Below are 6,922 nucleotides of genomic sequence, written 5' to 3' on the forward strand. Positions count from 1 at the left end.
GCCGCCCCGTCGCCGTCCCTGGCCTCGCCCCATCCACCGCGGCTCGCCCCCCCCACTGGCCGGCGTTCTGGCTGCCGGTGCCCACGCTAAGTACTGTGGTGAATTCTATAACAAGGGCTAAGTATGTTGACGCTTTAGAAGCGACAAAGAAGATGTTGAATCATATAGTTCATTCATGAACTTAGTATTGTTCCAAGATGGCTTTTGACAATGGGACACTACTGCAGGTAGTTGCTCCATAACTCATTCTGAGGAATCCAGGTTCGACCTGTGATTCACATACATACAAAGCCAAGTCCACACAAAATATGAATTTTGTGAAAACGTGAAAACGCGAGGACATGCAAAGATACACACGGAACTGAAGTCGTCAGATCCGTTGGACATCAGGCTATACCACAAGCGAAGCATATTTACACCGGTGTGCCACAGGTGTGAAGTGCATTAGCATAAGCTAGATTATTGTCTCTAGTGCAAGTGGGAGTCTGTAGGAGATATGCCCTAGAGGCAATAATAAATGTTATTGATTATCTCCTGTTCATAATTATGTTTATGTTCCATGCTATAACTGCTGTGGTTCCCAAGCCCGTATATCCATAAAGGCTTTGGGGAGAACCCATATGCACGTGTGGAATAATAAACGGTAAAATGTATTCCTAGTCGTGCCTCTAAGACTAGCTCAAGTGTTGCATGATGATTATGTTTTCCCAATCATGGGCATGTCTATGCCAAGCAACTTTGAGGGCACAATGTCAGGAAGGACATTTGTGTTGAATCGACCCGAATTGATGTTATGCTATGAGATACATTCGTCACAAGTTAATCGTTTATAACACAGAGATAGTTAATGTTTGCATAATTCCTTAGACCATGAGAGTATCGAGTTTCTTCATGCTTGCTTCATGAACTTTGGGGTTTGTTAAACGTCATCCGTAACTGGATGGCTATTACGGCGGCTTACGGGTTCATGGGAAAGTATGTTAAGTAACTTGATAGCTCGAGATTGGGATTTGCTCCTCCGACGATGGAGAGATATACTCGGGCCCTCTCGGTGTTACGGTGTCCATCATCGTCTGGCCAGACACTTTGTGATTTGATCACGGGGATGCCGGAACACGAAACGAGAAAAGAGAACAAAACCGGTAATGAGGTAACTTGCATAGTGGACAAAGTGTTGGCCCACGGGGATGCAATAAATCTCACCTCAGGTGTTTGTGATATATCGTGAAGCAACAGGAATAGCTCACCTCAACTGGAGGTTCACTCGAATATTCATTCGTGTGGGTATAGGGGTCAATATGGGTGTCCACGGCTCCGATGTTGATCATTGATCGGAAGGGGTTCCAGGTCATGTTTATACTTCACCGAACCTATAGGGTCACACGCTTAAGGGTCATCTATCTGCTGAATACTAGACAGGGAGTCTGAGAGAAAATCACCGAAAAAGTTTCGGACAGCGGAATCGTACCGCAGAGAGAGGTCACCGGATGAGTTTCGGTGAAACCGAAAAAGTTGTTTCAGGGTATGCCATTAAGTCAAAATGGTTTCGGCACATGCGTGATAATTCTTGGAGGGTGCCAGAATCATTCTGGAAACTTTTTGGAATTTTCAGAAATAAAAACCGAAAATGTTTCGGAGCTGCCGGCACCGCTTTGGCTGTTTTTCGCAGATGAAATTCACTAATCTGAAATTGTTTCAGAACGAATCCAAAATCATTTTAGTGGGTACTGGAATTATTCTAAGACCCACAGAAATATTTTCGGATTTAGTGGACGCGAAAAATTGTCTTCATGAATAGTGAAAACGCATTCTTGTTTGCTTTTCGCAGATGAAAATCACTAAACCGAAATTGTTTCGGAACGCGTTGAAAATTATTTTAGTGGGTACTGGAAATGTTCTGAGCCCACATAAATATTTTCAGTTCGAACGGACGCTGAAAAATGTCGTCATGAATAGTGAAAGTGCTTTTTGCTTGGCTTCTTGGAGAAGCCACTTTGAGGGCCTTTTTGGCATTTCCCCCCTTGGCTTTTTGGAGAAGCCACCCTTGGGCTTGGCCTATATATAGGGGTGGAGGGGGCTGCCTAAAGGATCATCCCTTCTCACATACAAGTGCCATGCATGATCTGGCTTCTCTCTCCCTCCCAGCGAAATAGTTTCGTAGAGCCGAAAGGCTGTCTGGGTTCCGGTGGGAACTAGTTCTGGACGGCGAAGCCCTGCCGGATAGATGACACCGTATGTGTGCAACTCTGTAGAGAGATCGTAGTTTCGGTCTTAGTTCGTGAGTGCCTCCCGAAGGGCTGTCCGTGTGACCGTCCGAGTTTCGAGGGTCCTCCCGAAGGGCTGTCCGAGTGACCGTTCGAGTTTCGAAGGTCCTCCCGAAGGGCTGTCCGCGACACCGTCCGGGGGGCTGTTCGACCGCCTCTCGGAGGGCTGTCTGAGGAGCAGATGAGGGTATACATCCTCGCGGTTGGGAGGTTGTAAATCCTAGCTGCGGGGATCTGCACCGCCGATCGTCATCGACTCTACTTCCCGCTGCGCTACGAGTCGGTAACGAAAAAGATCAAACCTTGTATGCAGTCTCCATAGTGGTCCTGGGCTGGTGCGTAGGTCGGAAATTTTTTGTTTTCTGCTGCGTTACCCTACACTTTCTTCTCAGGCATCCTGAGTCTGAGTTATCCTGACACCAAGCAGATCTGAATCTCGGTCAAATATGATGGTTGGAACATATTTCCAAGAGTTATAACATTGGTCTAATCATGACCCGGTAAGGTGGTGTCATGCCTAGTACACCTGGCCGGAGGACCTATTGTTATAGTTTCCTTGTTAGCAAGGCTATCCATTTTTCCGTGAGGAAATTGTAAGACTTATTCTACAAGTTATTCCTGATGAATCCATTGAGTATCCAAAGTCCGACCTTTGCTTGAAGACCATGTCAATACTATCTCGAAGCATGTCTGTGGTACTCCGATTTTCGACAAGAACATTTGAAGCCCAATGCTAAATGTTTTCTTGCTCAATTATCCAAACACCGTTGTATGGGTAATGTCATGAAATTTCTCTCCCCTTACCTAAAGGGTTTTCTATATTATATCATGTCATGGATATCTTGCTCTACTTGTCCTTGGGAAGGATATACCCCTGAAATATGTGTTTAAACACATTTTCCTTTCCATTGTTCTGTTTAGTCTGATGATCACATCTTTCTTTCCATTGGTTTGTTTAACCTTTCTTGTGATCTATATGATCTAAGCAGTAATATTTCCCTGCTTATGTAAACACCTCATTGTACAATTCTGTCAGCAAGACCCTATTACTATTGTTGATGACATTCTGGTAGCCACCGATGGATGAGAACTTTTCCTATTGGTCCGCCTCGTTCAATGAGCAGGAAAATGGTTCTCTTCGTCCCTCGCCCTTGGTACCGACGATGTTGCTGACATATAACTGACAGGCTACCCTCTGACATATAACTGACAGGCTACCCTCTTCGTGCAAGATGTCACCGCCCTTCCTACTTTAACCACATGGTGGGCCCATAACCCACAGTTCCACAGGATCGAAACCTGACTCTCCTGTGCACCCCCCGTTCCCAAATTTATTCATCGCGCGTGGCCTCGTATGTAATTCACGGACCACCGTCCTACTGATCTACACAGGCATCAAACATAATACTTATTCCGATTGCTTTGAACCCCTTTCACACTCTGTTTCAGGCATCGAACGATTGCCTGCCGCTTGAAAATTCTCATGACACTTTCTTTCCTTACTCTCGACATTTTCTAAAGGTTTTTAATTCGAGAGTTACTTCCCCCACCTTCCCCGATGTTATCAACAAGTTAGTCAACCTTGCAGAGGTCTGTTCTCCCAGCCCCTTTATTCTTTCGTAAGTACGATGGAGTTCCCAAAGAAAGGATGCCAACTTCATCATGAGAACTTGAAGCAGAGAAATGAAGACATCAAGGTTATGGATCGGCCTCTTCGAGAAGAGCAACCAAGACCGAGAACACTCGCTAGAGATTCGTAACCAGAACCTTCTCCCTCTAGTCCGCCTCTTAAATCTCGGGGAGATTTCTTGTAGTGAAGGAGAATTGTAATTAAGCTACAGTAATCCCACGCTAATGGTGCCACGTTACCTCCGTTACTGTTGACAAATCTCGCGTTTGTTCAAAACAATTCGAATTCAAATTTGAATTCGAGGCAAGCAACAAAAGTTTTCAAAATGTTAAACTAAAATGTTCGGAGTGTGCAAATAAATGCTTAGGTATTTATGGTGAGGGAACCATGCTTTTATAAAACCTAAATACATAAAATGAATTAAAACAGAAAAGAGAAATAAATAAAAGAAAAGGAAATACAAAACAGAAAACAAAAAAAAAGATAAAAGAAGAGAACCCCCTTCCCACAGGGCCAGTCGGCCCAGCTGCTCGCCAGGCCAGCCCACAGCCCACCCCCCACGATCCCCCCACTCTCCCTCGTCTGCCCCCACCTCTCGATCCCGATCTGGATCGGCAAGGGGGGATCAAACCCGGCTCCGCCCCCGACACCCTTCGCCGTCCACCGCCGCCCGGAGCGCTGCCTCGACCACGCCGCCCCGCCTCTGACGCCGCTGGACCACATCGCCGACGCCGGAGCGCCACCCCCACCCGGACCTCGTTGTCGTCCTCCCCTGCGTCGCGACGACCCCGGCTTCCTCCCCGCGCTCCATTGCCCTTTCCCTACGGCCCCTATGAGCCTCAGCCTCCTCCTCTCCTCCTTCCGTCTCACGCTTGCGCTCACGGCCGCGGCATCGTCCCGCGCGCGCACACGCCGTTCCACACGCGCACGCCGCCCGCGCACCACGTCCCCTCCCCGCGCCCGCTCGCGCTCCGCCGCGACGTCCACGGCCTCCGCCCGCACCTCGCGCCTTGACCGCGCCCCGCCACGCCTACCACGCCCGCCTCCGCGTGCCTTTGCATCCAGCCACGCCCGCGCCTCGCCACTGCTTGCCGTGGCTCGCCCGCCGTCGCCCGCCTCTGCCACTAGCTCAGGCACCGCCGCCCCGTCGCTGTCCCTGGCCTCGCTCCGTCCACCGCGGCTCGCCCCCCCACTGGCCGGCGTTCTGGCTGCCGGTGCCCATGCCGCGGGCTGCGTCCGGGGCCAGCCCCGTTCGGCCTCGGGCACGGGCACCACGCCCGCACCCAGCGCCCTCACACGCTATGGCCCCTGTGCCAATGACATGGGGGGCCCACGCCCCAGAACGTCAATTAAAAAAAGAATAAAAAAATAATTAATAAATAAAAATAAAAATGAATTATTCTAAAAATGAGTTAATTAATCCTGTTTAATTAATCTAATTAACTAGTTAGTTTAATTAAACAGTAATTAGTTTAGCTATTCCTAATTAATCTAAAAAGAGAATGACAAGTGGGTCCCAGTGGACCCACATGTCAGCTTGACCAGTCAACACCTCTGTTGACTGCTGACATCATGCTGACGTCATGATGACGTCAGCGTGCACTATTCTGGATAATGTTGAATTAAATTAATTAAATAAATTCTAAAATAATTTAAAACTTTAGAAAATCATATAAAATAAACCGTAGCTCAGATGAAAATACTTTGTACATGAATGTTGCTCAGAACGACGAGACGAATCCGATTACGTAGTCCGTTCGTCAGCCACACGTTCCTAGCATAGCGAACATGGAACTTTCCCCCTCCGGTCCGTCTGTCCGAAAACGCGAAACATCGGGAATACTTTCCCGGATGTTCCCTCCTTCGCCGGTACCACCTACTGCCGCGTTAGGGCACACCTAGCACCGCTCATTGTCATGTCACGCATCGTCATGCTTATGTTTGCATTGTATTTACTGTTTCTTCCCCCCCTCTTCTCTCCTGTAGACTACGAGACTGACGCTGCTGCTGCCCAGTTCGACTACGGAGTTGACGACCCCTCCTACTTGCCAGAGCAACCAGGCAAGCCCCCCCCTTGATCACCAGATATCGCCTATTCTTCTCTATACTGCTTGCATTAGAGTAGTGTAGCATGTTACTGCTTTCCGTTAATCCTATCCTGATGCATAGCCTGTCATTGTTGCTACAGTTGTTACCCTTACCTGCTATCCTACTGCTTAGTATAGGATGCTAGTGTTCCATCAGTGGCCCTACACTCTTGTCCGTCTGCCATGCTATACTACTGGGCCGTGATCACTTCGGGAGGTGATCACGGGTATATACTATATACTTTATATACATGACACATGTGGTGACTAAAGTCGGGTCGGCTCGTTGAGTACCCGCAAGGGATTCTGATGAGGGGGCTGAAAGGAGAGGTGGCTCCATCCCGGTAGAGGTGGGCCTGGGTTCCTGACGGCCCCCGACTGTTACTTTATGGCGGAGCGACAGGGCAGGTTGAGACCACCTAGGAGAGAGGTGGGCTTGGCCCTAGTCGGCGTTCGCGGATACTTAACACGCTTAACGAGATCTTGGTATTTGATCTGAGTCTGGCCATTTGGTCTATACGCACTACCAACTACGTGGGAACAGTTATGGGCACTCGACGTCGTGGTATCAGCCGAAGCTCTTCTTGACGTCAGCGACGGAGCGGCGCGCACCGGATTGGACTGGAACGCCTGCTAGGCTAGGTCTTCTTCCGGCCGCCCTCGCAACGTGCAGGTGTGCAATGGGCGATGGGCCCAGACCCCTGCGTGCATAGGATTTAGACCGGCGTGCTGACCTCTCTGTTGAGCCTAGGTGGGGCTGCGACGTGTTGATCTTCCGAGGCCGGGCATGACCCAAAAAAGTGTGTCCGGCCAAATGGGATCGAGCGTGTTGGGTTATGTGGTGCACCCCTGCAGGGAAGTTTATCTATTCGAATAGCCATGTCCCTCGGTAAAAGGACGACCCGGAGTTGTACCTTGACCTTATGACAACTAGAACCGGA

This window comes from Aegilops tauschii, chromosome 2 (assembly GCF_002575655.3).
Source record: "Aegilops tauschii subsp. strangulata cultivar AL8/78 chromosome 2, Aet v6.0, whole genome shotgun sequence".
Taxonomy (NCBI): Eukaryota; Viridiplantae; Streptophyta; class Magnoliopsida; order Poales; family Poaceae; genus Aegilops; species Aegilops tauschii.